This window comes from Molossus molossus, unplaced genomic scaffold, assembly GCF_014108415.1.
Source record: "Molossus molossus isolate mMolMol1 unplaced genomic scaffold, mMolMol1.p scaffold_m16_p_21, whole genome shotgun sequence".
NCBI classification, from domain to species: Eukaryota; Metazoa; Chordata; class Mammalia; order Chiroptera; family Molossidae; genus Molossus; species Molossus molossus.
The window spans coordinates 4,171,056-4,186,973 of NW_023425357.1; positions in this window are offsets into that span (position 1 = coordinate 4,171,056).

A 15,918-nucleotide genomic window follows, 5' to 3' on the forward strand; every position below is an offset into this window, starting at 1 on the left:
GCCACCCAGCCCGACAGCAGAGACTAGGGGATTGGCCCCTTCCCAGAGAGTGTATTGGACCTGGCTTCTCTGGGCAGAGGCAGGGACGTTGCTGAGGGAGGTGAGGTCTAGCAGAGAGGTCCAGAAAATTTGCTGCAGTGCCAAGGTCGATCCCTTCAAAAATTAGGTAGTGATGAATTTCATACCAAAAGATTTATTTTCTTTTTAGCAGACAGAACAGTGACAGGAAATTTCTCCTTATCAGACTGTGGAATCTGAAGGCGATCAGGGAGGGTGGGGGTAGGGTATAATCTCATTTCCCATATCTGTTGGGGGTTTTCGAGGCAGGGTTGACTGTTTCAACTTTAATTTTTATTTTATCGTTGCCCCCCTCCTCCTCACGTCTAACCGTCTTGTTTGTCTCTCTCTTTTTTTCTTTTTAGACAGGACTGTTTTTATTTATCTTTTCTTTTTTGTGGTATGTGCCCCTAGCGGGAACCGAACCTGGGACTCTCTGGTCCGCAGGCCGACTCTTAACCGCTGAGCCAAACTGGCCAGGGCCTGGACAGGACTGTTTTTAAATTTCCAGACTCCACTTATACTAGATCTTCCTAAAGAGTCTTGCAACGCATTTACTTGTTCAACAAGTATTACTTGAAATCAACCATTTTGCAGGTTCCGAATCAACAGGAAGCAATGGAGATATAATTCCTTAGTACTGGGGCCCATAGTGAGGATCTCAGAATTTGAAATGGCTGAAACCTGTGCCGTTGGGAGGAGGGGAGCCGGTCCAGGGGTAACTCCCCATGATTTGGCAACTTTGAAGAGAGGAATTCTAAAAAACGTTGGGACAAAAATCTTCTCTTCTTCCAACCTTGGTTTGCCAGTTGAGAGCTTCAACATTGACTGACAATACACAGATTAACAGGAGAAAAGACCGGGTTTACTTACAGTTGCCGGAGGGACCCCCCAGTAAATGGGAGCACGGACGCACAGCTAAAAGAAAAGTTTCTATGCATCAACCTAACAAAAGGCAGGGTGTTAGGGCTTCAGTGGGGGCGGATGGAAGGTTTTCTTGGGCTTTTTGATGCTAAAGGCAGCGGGCAGTTTGCATTGACAGCCGACCTTGCGGGAAATTCTGAGCGGGGTTGAGAGATGCTGTTTCTTAGGGGAGCAAATGAGGGAAGTTTGTCTAAGATCCTCCCTCCTCCCCCCCCCCCCCCAAAGTTATGAGAGAAAGTTTATTGGGAAAGTTACAGAGATAGTAAACATGAGCCATAGAAGAAATGAGCTAAGGAAACTAGTTACAGAAAAAAAGAAGGGCCCTTGGAGCTTAGGAGGTAAGGACAGGAAAAAGGTCTGAGCGGGCTTGCTGTGGGGAGACAGAAAGCTATGATTTCTTTCTGGCCCCACGGGTGTGGCTCAGTGGTTGAGCGTGGACCCATGCACCAAGTTCGCTGGTTGGATTCCCAGTCAGGACACAGGCCCAGGTTGTGGGCCAAATCCCCAGTGAGGGGCATGCAGGAGTTGGCCAATCCATGTTTCTATCTCTCTCTCCCTCTCCCTTCCTCTCTAAAATCAATAAAGAAACAACAACAAAAAAATTTCTTTTTTATTATCCTCACCCAAGGACATTTTTTCATATTTTGTTCAGATAGAGTGGGAGGGAGAGAGAGACAGAGAAGCATCGACGTGAAAGGGACACATCGAGTGGTTGCCACCCTCACGACCCAACCAGGCCTGGGGACAAATTGCAACCGAGGTACGCGCCCTTAGCGGGAACCGAACCCGGCTCTCTCTGGACCGCAGACCAACGCTCTAACCGCTGAGCGAAACTGGCCAGGGCAAAAATAGGTTGTTGTTGTTTTTTTAAGATTTCTTTCTGCATCTTCTGTAGTCCAAATATTTTTGGGATAAAGACAACAAAATAGCCCTGGCCAGTTTGGATCAGCGGTTGAGCGTCAACCTGTGGACCAGAGAGTCCCAGGTTTGGTTCCCGCTAGGGGGACATACCACCAAAAAAAAAAACAAAACAAAATAATCTCTTTTTTAAAAATTTATTAGAGAGGAAGTGGGGGGATATCAACTTGCTGTTCCACTTATTGATGTCTTCATTGATTGATTCTTGTATGTGCCCTGACTGGGGATCAAACCCACAACCTTGGTGTATCGGGTATGCTCTAACCCACTAAACTACTCAACCAGGGCAAAAGAATCTTTTTCACAACAGTTATCTCATACCCGTTCAATAATCATAAACAGTTGGACTATATAGGAAAAAACAAAGAACAAATAGAAGTCCTATTATGACTAATATCATTAGCAGACTTGACAAAATAATCTCAAGACACCTCTGAGGTCCTTGTGGATCCTCACGTTACAGAGGGGCAGACAGACAAGTCTGCTGGGCGTGGGGTGTGTAGGAAGGTGCATGGAGACTCTACCTGAAAAGCTCAGGAATGCTTTGCAAGAAGACCTTCCTGAGGCTGGAAGCTGGAATCCGAGGCCGTGAAGAGGGCTGAAACTTCCCGAGTCAGGAATCAGGTCTCTGAACCAGAAGTTCCTTGGGAGGACGGAACGGGTCCGAATTGATCAATGATGTCTTTCCAGGGGAGTTGTTTCTGTGCTCAATAGTTGAGGAGTCAGTTATCAATATTGTCCAGTGTGATTTTTTTTATCGTGAGCCATGGAGCGTCAATAAAATGGCGTTTTGCCCTGGCTGGTGTGGTTCAGTGGTTAGAGCATCATGGGTTTGCTTCCTGGTGAAGGGCACATAACCTGCTGAGTTGTAGGTTCATTTGATCCCGGTGTGAGAGGCAACCAATCAATGTGTTGCTCACATTGATATTTTCCTCTCTCTCTCCCTCCCTTCCACTCTCTCTAAAAATCAATAGAAAAAAAATTCCTCAAATGAGGAGTCATGAAAAAATAAAAAATATTGTTGTATTTAGACTGCCATATCGCAGATGGGCACCCTGAGCTTTTGGCAGAGTCTGAGGTCCCAGCTCTCACCCCCCTAAGTGGACAGGGGGGCACAGGAAGACAAATGTCTGCCATCACCCCGACGTGAATTATACGTTTAGACAGAGGACTTCTATTTAGCGGTGAGATCTGAGACTCAGCACGTACGTGCCGGTGCTGGGGCGACCCTGGGCACTGGCCACCTTCCCGTCATCCTGGGACCATCTCCGGGGCAAAGCATGAGTCAGACACATCTCTGGTATCTTTTAGATTAGGTGGTGGCCTTCAGCAGGCTGTCTGTCTCTCTGTCTGTCTCTCTGTCTAGATGCATGTCTGGATGGATGGACGGCTGTGTATCTGGATGAACGGCTGGCTGGCTGGATGAGTCAGTGAGCCGGTAGAACAGATCTGGGGGAGGAACCTTGAGCCCCAGGGAGAACACGACCAGGTGTCCCGGTGAATCCTGGTTCCATTTACTGCGCAGTGACTGCTAAGCAGCACCTTGTGCTTAACAGCAGTCTTCACGGATTCAATGCAACGGCTCTTTCTACGTGTGAGAACCCAGAGACCCCAGCCCTGTACTCAAGGTCACACAGTGGGCACAAACCAGGATACACCCTCAGGCAGTGTTATTTAGCCAAGGGCTGTGGAGCCTTTTTTTTTTTGGTACGTGCCCCTAGCAGGAACCGAACCCAGGACTCTCTGGTCCGCAGCCCGACGGTCCAACCGCTGAGCCAAACCGGCCAGGGCGAGGGTTGTGGAGCCTTTGCTGGGGAGTCATCTTCAGTGGGAGACGGCCTGCAGGGTAGAAAAGTGGTTAGAGCAGAGTCCTCAAAGGCCTGCAAGCCTGTTATTAAAAAATACTAGTAGAGCCCTGGCCGGTTTGGCTCAGCGGTTAGAGCATTGGCCTGTGGTCCAGAGAGACCCGGGTTCGATTCCCGCTAAGGGCACGTGCCTCGGTTGCAGCTTGTCCCCGGCCCTGGTTGGGCTGTGTGGGTGGCAGCCACTTGATGTGTCCCTTTCACATCGATGTTTCTCTCTCTCTCTCTGTCTCCCTCCCACTCTATCTGAACGAAATGTCGAAAATGTCCTCGGGTGAGGATAAAAAAAAAAAAAATACTAGTAAAGTCCGGCTGGTGTGGCTCAGTGGCTGAGCTTTGACCCATGCACTAAGAGGTCGTTGGTTTGATTCCTGGTCAGGACACATGCCCAGGTTGTGGGACCCGATCCCCAGTGGGGGGTATGTAGGTGGCAGCTAACCAATGTTCTCTCTCATGGATGTTTCTATCTCTCTCTCCCTCTCACTCTCTCTCTAAAATCAATAAAGGAAAAAAATATGTCTAAAAATAATAATAGCCCTGGCCAGTTTGGTTTTTTGGTTTTTTTTAGCCCTGGCCAGTTTGGCTCAGCGGTTGAGCGTCGGCCTGCGGACCAGAGAGTCCTGGGTTCGGTTCCCGCTAGGGGCACGTACCACATAAGTAATAAAAATAAAAATAATAGTAATAGTAGTCGCTCAGTGGAGTGAGCGTCGTACCATGGACTGAAAGGCTCTGGTTCGATTCTGGGTCAGGGCACATGCCCAGGTTTCAGGCTCAAGGCACAGTAGGGGGTGTGCAAGAGACAGCCAACCGATGTTTCTCTCTGACATTGATGTTTCTATCTCTCTCTCCCTTCCTCTATCTCAAAAAAATTTTTTTCAATTAAAATAATAATAATAGTAATAGCCCTGTCTGGGTAGCTCCGTTGATTAGAGCATTGTCCCAATATACCATGGTTGTGGGTTTGATCTCTGGTCAGGGCACATATGAGAAGTAACCAAATGAATGCATAACTAACTGAAACAATGAAATCAAAGTCTCTCTCTCTCTCTCTCTCTCTCCCCCTCTCTCTCTCGAACATCAATCAATCAATAAAATGTTTTGACAAAAATGCCAAACTCAAATAGAGTCATGGCCTACCATGGTCTAGGCCTGCAGCTTCCTTGACAAAGGTCAATCTTGACCTTAACTGGGCCTGACCATTGTCTTTGTGCCTCTCAGATAATACTCCCGTGAGACCCTTTTGTAGTTCTTAAGTTGATGATTGGGTGTTCCCGCTCTTGTAAATTGTTTTAAAATTTGGGGACCAGGTAAATTTATTTATTTTTAAACATTTTTTTGAAACTTTTATTTTTATATTCTCATCCGAGGGCATTTTTCCATTTTTTATTCAGATTGAGCGGGAGGGAGAGAGGAAGAGAGAGAGAAACATCGACGTGAAAGGGACACATTGAGTGGTTGCCACCCGCACAACCCAACCAGGGTCGGGGACAAACTGCAACCGAAGTACATGCCCTTAGCGGGAACCGAACCCAGGTCTCTCTGGACCGCAGGCCGACGCTCTCACCGCTGAGCCTAACCGGCCAGGGCAAGACCAGCTAAATGTACCCAAATCAGTTCTCTCTCTCTCTCTCACTTTTTAAAAAAATTAAAACAGAATAAAAGAAAAGAAATGGAGGAATTGCTGGAACCGACATTCTACCTCTGGCAGCATCTTAGTGCCCCGCAGGGTCTGAGGAGGAGAAAAAAAGCCAAACCTGTGTGACTTCATTTTCCACATTCTGTTTAGAAAGACTTTGGTTTTTATCTTCCTCTGGGCTGTTTCAGCTCTTTTGTATCTTACAGCCATCAGCCTTGGGGGGAGACGTTTCAAGGAAAGCATTTAGCAGGTTTGTCTCCTGGGGGCCAGGACAAGGGCGGTTTTAAGGTCATATGGTGTTTTAATAACAAAATGTTCCGTGTTGATCCCAAACTTCACCAGTGTTTCATTGGCTCGTTGTTTAGCGCCATGGAAGATGTGAAAGGAATCCTGTAACCAGCTAAGGGGTGGCGTTGGGGTTTGAACCGGGGATCCCTGCACTGGAAGTGTTCTCTGCCGCGAGGTACAGCCTTCGCTCTTCGGGTTGGGTTCATCTTTCCCCAGAAAAGGACATGTTGGGGACAGCTTTTCCCCTTGGCCTGAGATGGCCTCGCTCGGCGCGCCCCCTCGTGGCCGGCGTGGGAACGCGCATCTCTGCTTGATGCCATTTCTGTGGTTGTGAAGTCAATGTGGAGTTGGGTCATCTTTGCTTTACTGATCTGCATCGGTAAAATCCTTTGTATGCTATTCCACTGCGAGTAGGCCACTCCGTCTCCCTCACCATCCCAAGTCGGTTGGAAGTCACAGTTCTTGAGATCCTACTCCCCTAAATATTCACCCTGCAAACATTTCCTGACACCCCACTACCTCCCCTTTCCTGATTAGGATCTCTCACCTGATACCAATCAGTATCCTATGCGCTGCCCTACATCCACTTCGGCCTCCCTGGGATATTTTCTGGAGCTAGACCAGAGTGTTCTTTTCAAAACACGAGCAATTATCCTGACATAAACCCAGCTAAAAAGTACCTCAATGGTCCCCGGTGTCCTTGAAAAAACTAAATCTTACCAGCATTTGCAGGGACCTAAATAACCTTGTCCCTGTTTGTTTTTCTTGATGATTTCTCACTCGCTCGCTCCCTCAGTAGATTTCAGGCACGTGAGCTCTTTTATTTCTTTTCTGACTGGGGGACGTCAACCTATGATTTTCTCTGCCTGGAAGGCTTTATTATTATTATTATTATTATTAGTTAATCTTCACCTGAGGATACTTTTTCCATTGATTTTCAGGGAGAGTGGAAGGAAGAGGGTGGGGGGGACATCAATGCGAGAGACACATTGATTGGTTGTCTCCTACACGACCCCTACCATGGCCAGGGATCGAATTGCAACCCAGATACCTGCCCTTGATCAAAATCAAACCCACAATTCTTCATTCCATGGGCCAAGGCTGTAAGGCCTTTTCCCCCCCTTTTTAAATACGTTTATATTAATTTCAAAGAAAGGGAGAGAGAGAGACAGAAACATTGATGACAGAGAAACATCGATTGGCTGCCTCCTGCACAGCCCCTACTGGGCACACCCTTTACTGGGAATGAAACCTGCAACCCAGACATGTGCCCTGACCAGGAATTGAACTGGTGACCTCCTGGTGCATGGGACAACATCCAGCCAACTGAGCCATAACAGCCAGGACTAACCTCTTAACTTCAGATGAGGACACTTGATGATGATTTGCTTCACCAGGATAAACTCTTTTTTTTATTCAATTTTTTTTTTCCTTTATTGATTTTAGAGAGAGGAAGGAGAGGGAGAGGGAGATGGAAACATCGATGAGAGAGAACATTGATTGGCTACCTCCTGCATGCCCCACCCTGGGAATCAGGCCCACAACCTGGGCATGTGCCCTGACCAGGAATTGAACCGGTGACCTCTTGGTGCATGGGTTGACTCTCAGTCACTGAGCCACACAGGACGTGAAGCAATCACTGTTTTTTGTTTTGTTTTGTTTTGAGTACGTACTCTTAGCGGGAACCGAACCAGGGCCTCTCTGTTCCTAGCAGGCCAACACTCTAATCGCTGAGCCAAACCGGGGCTGCAATCACTGCTTTTCAGCTAAAATCTCATTACCTGTTCCTACTATGGTAGGCAGCTAAACAGACATGTGCAGAGCAAGAACAATGGGCCAGGTACAGAAGGTCGCTAGCCAGGGAAGCCCTGTAGGGTGAGACTTCATCCCCAGGGTGACCTTTCCTCCTCTAGCATATCACTGGTCATGTGGTTTGGACCCCCTGACCTTTCTTCCCTAGAAGCCTCAGTTGTATTTCAGCTCCAGGCCCAGAAAGGCAGCAAAACCAGACAAGCAACATGCCAGGCCTGGCCTCAGGACCAGCTGCGTTGGATAATGGCCCCCTGCCCGTTGCCCACCATTAATCAGTGGAGACCCAGGCCCTGAAAGGATACACCTGGAAAGCCGCTGATTATTCTGTTGAGGTCTACTCCTGGGACCTCCCTTAAAATCTGCACCCTTAGGAGGAGGACCCAGCCTGCTCCCTCTCCAGGAGCACATGGCCGGCACCTTTCTCCTCCCTCTCCTTCCCCATCCCCCTATGTGTTTACCATTTACCGTCGTCTCTCCCAAGCTCTAAGGGCCCTTCCTTTACCTCTATAACTTATTTCCTAAGCCCATTTCTTCTACAGATCACTTTTTCAAATAGACGTTCTCTTCTGGTTGGCGTCTTGGCTCTGAATTCTTTCCTGGCGAGAACTCAAGCGCCGAGGTTGCTGAACCCAGGTCCAGCGTGACCCCACCGCCCCCCACGCCACCACGTTCCACTGAGCAGCACTTGCCACGTGTATGCGCTGTTTAATTTCGTACCCGATAAGACAATGGAAAAACTTCATTAGTTCCCGGTTAGTTCTGAAACCGAGGGGACTTGATTTTGACTACATTTAGTTTCATTGTTTTTTGTTTTTTCGTTATTGATTTTTAGAGAGAGAGGGAGAGAGAAAGGGAGATAGAAACATCACATCGATGAGAAGGACTATCGACTGGCATGCCCCCCACTGGGATGGGGCCCACAACCTGGGCCTGTGCCCTGAACTGGAATTGAACCGGGGACCTCTTGGTGCATGGGTCCATGCTCAACCACTGAACCACACCGGCCGGGCAGTTCCCTTATTTTTTTAATGTATCTTTATTGTTGAAAGTATTACAGATGTTGCTCCTTTTCCCCCCCATTGACACTCTCCTCCCAGCTTGTTTCTACTCCCCCCTCACTCCCCTGCTTCCCCGGACTGTTGTCTGTTGTCCCTTGGTTTTGGATTAAACTTAGTTTTAAATCCCAGTTCCAGAAATTATCTCTCTCTCTGTCTATCTACCTATCTCCCTCTCGCTCTCTTCCTCACAGACCTGGGCTTTCTCTAGATAATCAGCAGCCCCGAGGCAGCAGAGGGCAGTAGCCCAGACCTGACTAATGGTCACATGTTCCTTTATGCTCAAGGTAATATTCCTGGAACGGGGACCTGGCCTGAACCGGTCTGCCCCAGGGCTGGCCAGCAATGGGTGGGCTCCTGACTTCCTGCAGGAAAGGTTTGACCTCAGTCCAGGTGAATTTTAGAGGACATTTATTCAACCTGGGGATAGTGACACAAGGAAAGGCTGGGAAAATGAGTTTAGGCTGGGCTGCTTTTGCTCACTGAGAAGTCAGAGTAAAGGGGGCCCCGGGGAGAGGTTCAGGGGTTTGCCTGGGATGAACTGCAGCTGCCCATTGCTGCCCTGGTTGCAAGTCTCCTGGGGTCCCTTAGAGTTTAGATGCTGCAGGCCTGTGGGGGGAGGGGGAGGTGGGGGAGGCTTGGACATGCTCCTGGGAGAGGGAGTGCAATGCTCTGGGAACTTCGTTCTGAGTGGTTTTATTTATTTATTTATTCATTTTTATTTATTTATTTATTTTTTTATTTTTTTATCCTCACCCGAGGATATTTTTCCATTTTTTGTACAGATAGAGTGGGAGGGAGAGAGAGGAAGGGAGAGAGAGAGAGAAACATCGACGTGAAGGGACACATCGAGTGGCTGCCACCCGCACGACCAACCAGGGTCGGGGACAAACTGCAACCGAAGCATGTGCCCTTAGCGGGAACCGAACCCGGGTCTCTCCGGACCGCAGGCCGACGCTTTAACCGCTGAGCCAAACTGGCCAGGGCTATTTATTCATTTTTAATTTTTTTTTTTCCTTTATGGATTTTAGAGAGAGAGGAGGAAGGGAGAGGGAAAGAGAGGTAGAAACATCGATGAGAGAGAACATGGATTGGCTGCCTCCTGCATGCCCCCCCACTGGGGATCAGGCCCACAATCTGGGCATGTGTCCTGGCCGGGAATCGAACCAGTGACCTCTTGATGTATGGGTCGATGCTCAACCACTGAGCCACACCGGCCGGACTTTTTTATTGATTTTTTAAAGAGAGATAGAAACATTGATGTGAGAGAGAAATACGGATCAGCTGCCTCCTGCGCGTCCCACAGTGGGGATGGAGCCCGCAACTTGGGCATGTAGCCTGACTAGGAATCAAACCAGGACCTCTCAGTCCATGGGCAATGCTTAATCCACTGAGCCATACTGACTGGGCTATTTTTTTTCTTCTTCTTCTTTATTAATTTGAGAGAGGAAAGGAGAGGGAGAGAGAGATGGAAACATTGATGAGAGAGAACGTTGGCCGCTTCCTGCACGTCCCCCACTGAGGATCAGGCCCACAACCTGGGCATGTGTCCTGGCCGGAATCGAACTGGCGACCTCCTGGTTGCATGGGTTGATGCTCAATCGCTGAGCCACAACGGCCAGACCTGATCGGGCTATTTTTTTGTTTTGTTTTGTTTTTTTGTTTTGTTTTTTATCCTCACCCGAGGACATTTTTCGATATTTTGTTCAGATAGAGTGAGAGGGAGAGAGAGAGAGAGAGAGAGAGAAACATTGACGTGAAAGTGACACATCGAGTGGTTGCCACCCACACAACCCAACCAGGGCTGGGGACAAACTGCAACCAAGGTACGTGCCCTTAGCGGGAACCGAACCCGGGTCTCTCCGGACCGCAGGCCGACACTCTAACCGCTGAGCCAAACCAGCCAGGACTGATCGGGCTATTTTTATTGGTTTTAGAGAGAGGAGGGGAGAGAGAAACATCAATGTTTCTCTTTCTCTACTGGTGTGCGGCATGAAGCTCAACCAGCTGAGCCACACCCGCCAGGCAAATCCAGCATTTTACAGTGAACAGTTCAGTGGCATTGGGAACATTCACCATGTCGTATAACCACCACCTGTACCTGGCTCTAAAATGTTTCCATCACCCCAAAGGAAACCTCATACCCATTAAGCTTTCAACCTAGGACTCACCTGAGAAAGACAAACGTGGATCCCCAATCAATTACATGGGAGACCCCACTTCCTGCTCAGCCCTCTCAGGCTTGTTTCCTGGTAGGAAGCTGCCCCATTCCTGTCTCTGCCCTGGAGAGAAGGGCAAGCGATGGTGGCGGGCACCCTCGTTACTGCCAACTGAACACACAACTGTTGTCTGCCCTCATTTGGGTGGGGTTTTTTTTGGTTTATTTATTCCCAAGGTTTAGGGAGTGAAGGTAATCTGCTCAAGTTCACACAGCTCTTTTTTGTTAAAAAAAAAAAGAGAGAGAGAGAGAGAAAGAAGGAAGTAGCCCGGCGGGTATGGCCCACTGGTTGAGCGTGGACCCATGCACCAAGAGGTCGCTGGTTCGATTCCTGGTCGGGGCACATGAACAGGTTGTGGGCCTGATCCCCAGTGGGGGGCATGCAGGAGGCGGCCAGTTGATGTTCTCTTCGATGTTTCTGTCTCCCTCCCTTTCATTTCCTCTCTCTCTAAAGTCTGCCAGGAACCAGCCTGGAGAGCCGAGTCCCTGAGTTCGAGCGGTGGGAATGAAGACGAAGACACAAATGTGGGATCAGGACTGTCCTCAGCGGGATCAGCCTCGATATGCTTTATTTTTATTATTATTATTTTTTTAATCCTCACCCGAGGACATTTTTTTTTCCATTTTTTGTTCAGATAGAGTGGAGGAGAGAGAGAAACATCGACGTGAAAGGGACACATCGAGTGGCTGCCACCCGCACGACCAACCAGGGCCAGGGACAAACTGCAACCGAGGTACATGCCCTTAGCGGGAACCGAACCCGGGTCTCTCTGGACCGCAGGCCGACGCTCTAACCGCTGAGCCAAACCAGCCAGGGCTCGATATGCTTTATTACGGGCCTTTTACACCTTACAGCAAAAGTTTAGTGATATAAGAAAATAGGATCTTCCGGCTGGTCGAATCGTTGAAATCGCACCAGGCAGATTAACAGGAGAAAATCCAATTTTAAGACGCTGTGCACGGGGAATCCACAAAAGCGTGAAACTTCCCCAAACAGGGAGGCCACGTGGGGTATGTCTGTCATTCTGGACCAAGGAGGGGGAAGCAGGGACCTAGGGCCTCAAAGGGAAGTAAGGCCATTTAGAGAAAAGGACGGGAGTTCCTGTTTGTAAAACATTTGCTGGGCCCCTTGGAAACCATGGGACACAGAGGACTTGAACCAAAGGTCCTTGGCTATGGGACACTCTAGTTTATAGTAAACTATACTTATCTATGGTGATCTCTCTCCCGCCGGAGCAGGAGCTGGTCCTCTGCCTCACATTCTTTTAGGCAGTAAGTGGGAAAGGTCAGAGGTTCCTCCTGAGCGCTCGTTCTGGGCCTTCGCTACTAGCAGGTCAAAGGAGTGTGCGTCCCACGGCGCATGCGCGGCGGGGGGTGCGTCGGTTTCAGTTCCCACAGTGAGCGCTGGGCCCTAGGCGCTCGGACCTGGAGGGCACCCCGGGCCCCACGAGGAAGAAGGAGAGGTTCCAGTCCGGGTGCTTGCTCCTTCACACAGCAACAGTGTGTAATAAGCCGTGTCCATGCTACCAGAGACCAAAGGCCATGTGCAGGGTTGGGTCTCAGCCTCCAGGAGCTGGGTTTGCCCGGAGCTGAGGGTGCAAGTGGAGAAAGGTAGGTCTATGTAAAGGTTAAGAAGCATCTTGAGCCCGGCAGGCATCAACCCATGCACCAAGAAGTTGCCGGTTTCATTCTGGGTTATACCACATGCCCAGGATGTGGGCCTGATCCCCAGTGGGGGGCATGCAGGAGGCAGCTAATCCATGTTCTTTCTCTCTCCTGGATGTTTCTATCTCTCTCCCTCTCCCTTCCTTTCTCTTTAAAATCAATGAAGAAAATGAAGCATCTTGGGTTCCTGAAAAGAGATCCCAGGAGCAGGAAGGGGAAGAATCGGAAGACCAAGTATGATGTGCTCAAATAACCCACGTGTGCCCTGGCCCCCGGGGGCTCGGTGGTTAGAGTGTTGGCCCTTTGCACTGAAGGGTGGAGGATTTGATTCCCAGTCAAGGGTACATACAGTCAACCAATGAATACACAAATAAGTGGAAACACAAATTGATGCCTCTCTCTCTCTCTTATCAATAAATAACAATTTAAAAACTAAAGAGAGCCCAAAGCTTTGAGAAAAAATTAAAATTGTAGAAAACTCTCAGGAAAGTGTAAACTGGATGCTGAGACAGCATTGTTGTAACCCTGGGCATTCTCTCTCCCTCTCCCTTCCTCTCTCTCTCAAATCATGTAAATAAATCAATAAATAATAGCCCAGTCAGTGTGGCTCAGTGGATTAAGCATTGCCCCAATGACTGAGAGGTCCTGGTTTGATTCCCAGTCAGGGCACAAGCCCAGGCACGTACAAGAGGAGGGGGATTCTGGAGCATGAGGGTACAGCAACGGGCATGCACTTAATAGAACGCTTCAAAAACGGTTTTGATGCCCTGGCCAGTTTGGCTCAGCAGTTAGAGCATCGGCCTGTGGTCCAGAGAGACCGGGTTTGGTTCCTGCTTAGGACACATACTTCGGTTGCAGTTAGTCCCCGGCCGGCCCTGGTTGGGTTGTGCATGTGGGAGGCAGCCACTCGATGTGTCCCTTTCATGTTGATGTTTCTCTTCCTCTCTCTCTCTCTTTCCCTCCTGCTCTATCTGAACAAAAAAGTTGAAAAATGTCCTCAGGTGAGACTAAAAAAAAAAAATGGTTCCGATGGAAAACTTGAGGTCACATGGATTCTACTACAATTTATTACGTGCCCCTAGTGGGAACCAAACCCGGGACTCTCTGGTCCACAGGCCAACACTCCAACCGCTGAGCTAAACCAGCCAGGGGGGGTCCTACTACAATTTAAAGGAACCTTAGAGTGGTGCCTCAAGGGTAAACAAGGATGCTTCCAGACTGATAGCATCACAGCGGAGGATCCCAGCCCCCACCTGTCTGGCCCCTGCCTACCCAGGGGGGAGGGTGGTCTTTTCTGTGGTCCCAGTTCTGCTGAGAGGCCTCAGCTCCAGCTCCTCCTGGTTGAACTCAGACTCACTGACTCCCAGCCAGAGACCCGGGGTCTGCTCCCACAGTCCGGTAAGTCTGGTAACCTCTCTTCTGTGGGAGACCTAAGTTCAGGTGCCCCCTGGAGACCTCAGCAGTCCGATCCCGCAGGTAGCTGCTCAGCTCGGCTCCATTTCCTGATGAAGGGAGCTGGGAGCTGTGTGTGTGTGTGTGTGTGTGAGAGAGAGAGAGAGAGAGAGAGAGAGAGAGAGACTGCATGAGTGTCCATAGACTCAGAATGGTTTAAAACATTTTTTTATTATTGATTGATTTTTAGAGGGGGGGGAAGCAGTTAGATATTTATATGACTTATAAAGAGATTCCCCCTGCCCCATGGCCCGGCCAGTGTGGCTTGGCAGTTGAGTGTTGACCCATGCACCAGGAGGTTGCTTGTTCGATTCTGGTCAGGGCACATGCCTGGGTTGTGGGCCAGATCCCCAGTGGGGGACATGCAGTAGGCAGCCAATCAATGTTCTCTCTCATCGATGTTTTAATATCTCTCTCCTTCTCCCTTCTTCTCTCTAAAAAAGAAGAAAAAAAAACATAAATAAAGTGATTCCCCCATGAGTCTAGCACCCACCTGACACCATCCATAGTTATTACAATAATTTATTTTAATTTTTTAAATAGAGTTTGTTTTTGTTTTAATCCTTACCCAAGGATATGCTTGTTTTAGAGAGAAAGGATAGGAGAGAAATAGAAACATTGCCTCTTGCCCCTCCCCCACCGAGAATGAACCCACAACCTAGGTATGTGAACCCACAACCTTCTGGTGCAGGGGATGACGCTCCAAGCAACTGAGTCACCCGGACCAGGGCTATGCTCCTATTGACTACATTCCCTGCGCTGTACTTTACGCCCAGTGACTCCTCTGTAACAACCACTTTGTACCTTTTAATCCCTTCACCTTTCTCACCCAGCCCCCCACCATTCTCCTTTGTTTCCGTGAATCTGACCACTAGCTCATGCAGGAAAGTGGAATCAGTCTTTCTGTGACGGGCTTATTTCACTTAGCATAATCTCCTCAAGGATCATTAATGTAGCCTGGGTCAGAGTTTTCTAGTAAAGGCTTTTTAGTCCTTGCAGAGAGGTGCAGTGAGGTCCTTTCTGATGTGGAATGAAGACTCTTCCTGCAGCCAGCTGGGAGCGTCCGGTGATGTTTTCCCTGAGCTGGGTTAGGATCTCTCCCGGCAAATTCCGTCTCGCCCCGCCCAGCTCCAAATTCCAAATCCATTTAAATTCGAAAAGGAGCAAACAAAACCCCAGGGAACTATCAGATTTCAGGGTCTGGAAGAGAAATATGTGACCTGCCAGCTCACTTATCGAAGTCACTTATCAAATAAAGGAGGGAATAATGAAAATATTTTCCTCTGGTCCGGACCCATGCACCAAGAGGTCGCTGGTTCGACTCCTGGTCAGGGCACATGCCCAGGTTGTGGGCCCAGTCCCCAGTGGGGGCATGCAGGACGCAGCCAATCGATGTTCTCTCTCAGCGATGATTCCATCTCTCCCTCTCCCTTTCTTTCTGAAATCAATAAAGAAAAATTATGTAAAGGAAGGGAGGACAGAGCGTGGTCTCCCGGTTGGGCAGACCTTTTTTTTTAATCCTCACCCAAGGACGTTTTTCCATTTTTATAATCAGAGCGGGAGAGAGGGGAGAGAGAGAGAAACATCGACATGAAAGGGACACATCGAGTGGCTGCCACCCGCACGACCGACCAAGGCCGGGGACAAACTGCAACCGAGGTACGTGCCCTTAGCGGGAACCGAACCTGGGTCTCTGGACCACAGGCTGATGCTCTAACCGCTGAGCCAAACCGGCCAGGGCAACATTTTTTCTTTTTTTAACCCTCACTCGAGGATATTTTTTCATTTATTTTCAGAGTGGGAGAGAGAGAGAGACACCGATGCGAGAGACAGGTAGGAAATAGATTGCCTCCTGCATGACTCCGACTGGGGCCAGGGACTGAACCACAACTGAGGTACATGCCCTTGATTAGAATTACCCCCGAAACTCATTGGTCCATGGGCTGATCCTCTAACCACTGAGCACACCGGCTGGGCATGATGGACATCCTTATTGTCCCCCTTTCTTGATTTTACAGAAAGGGAGAAAGG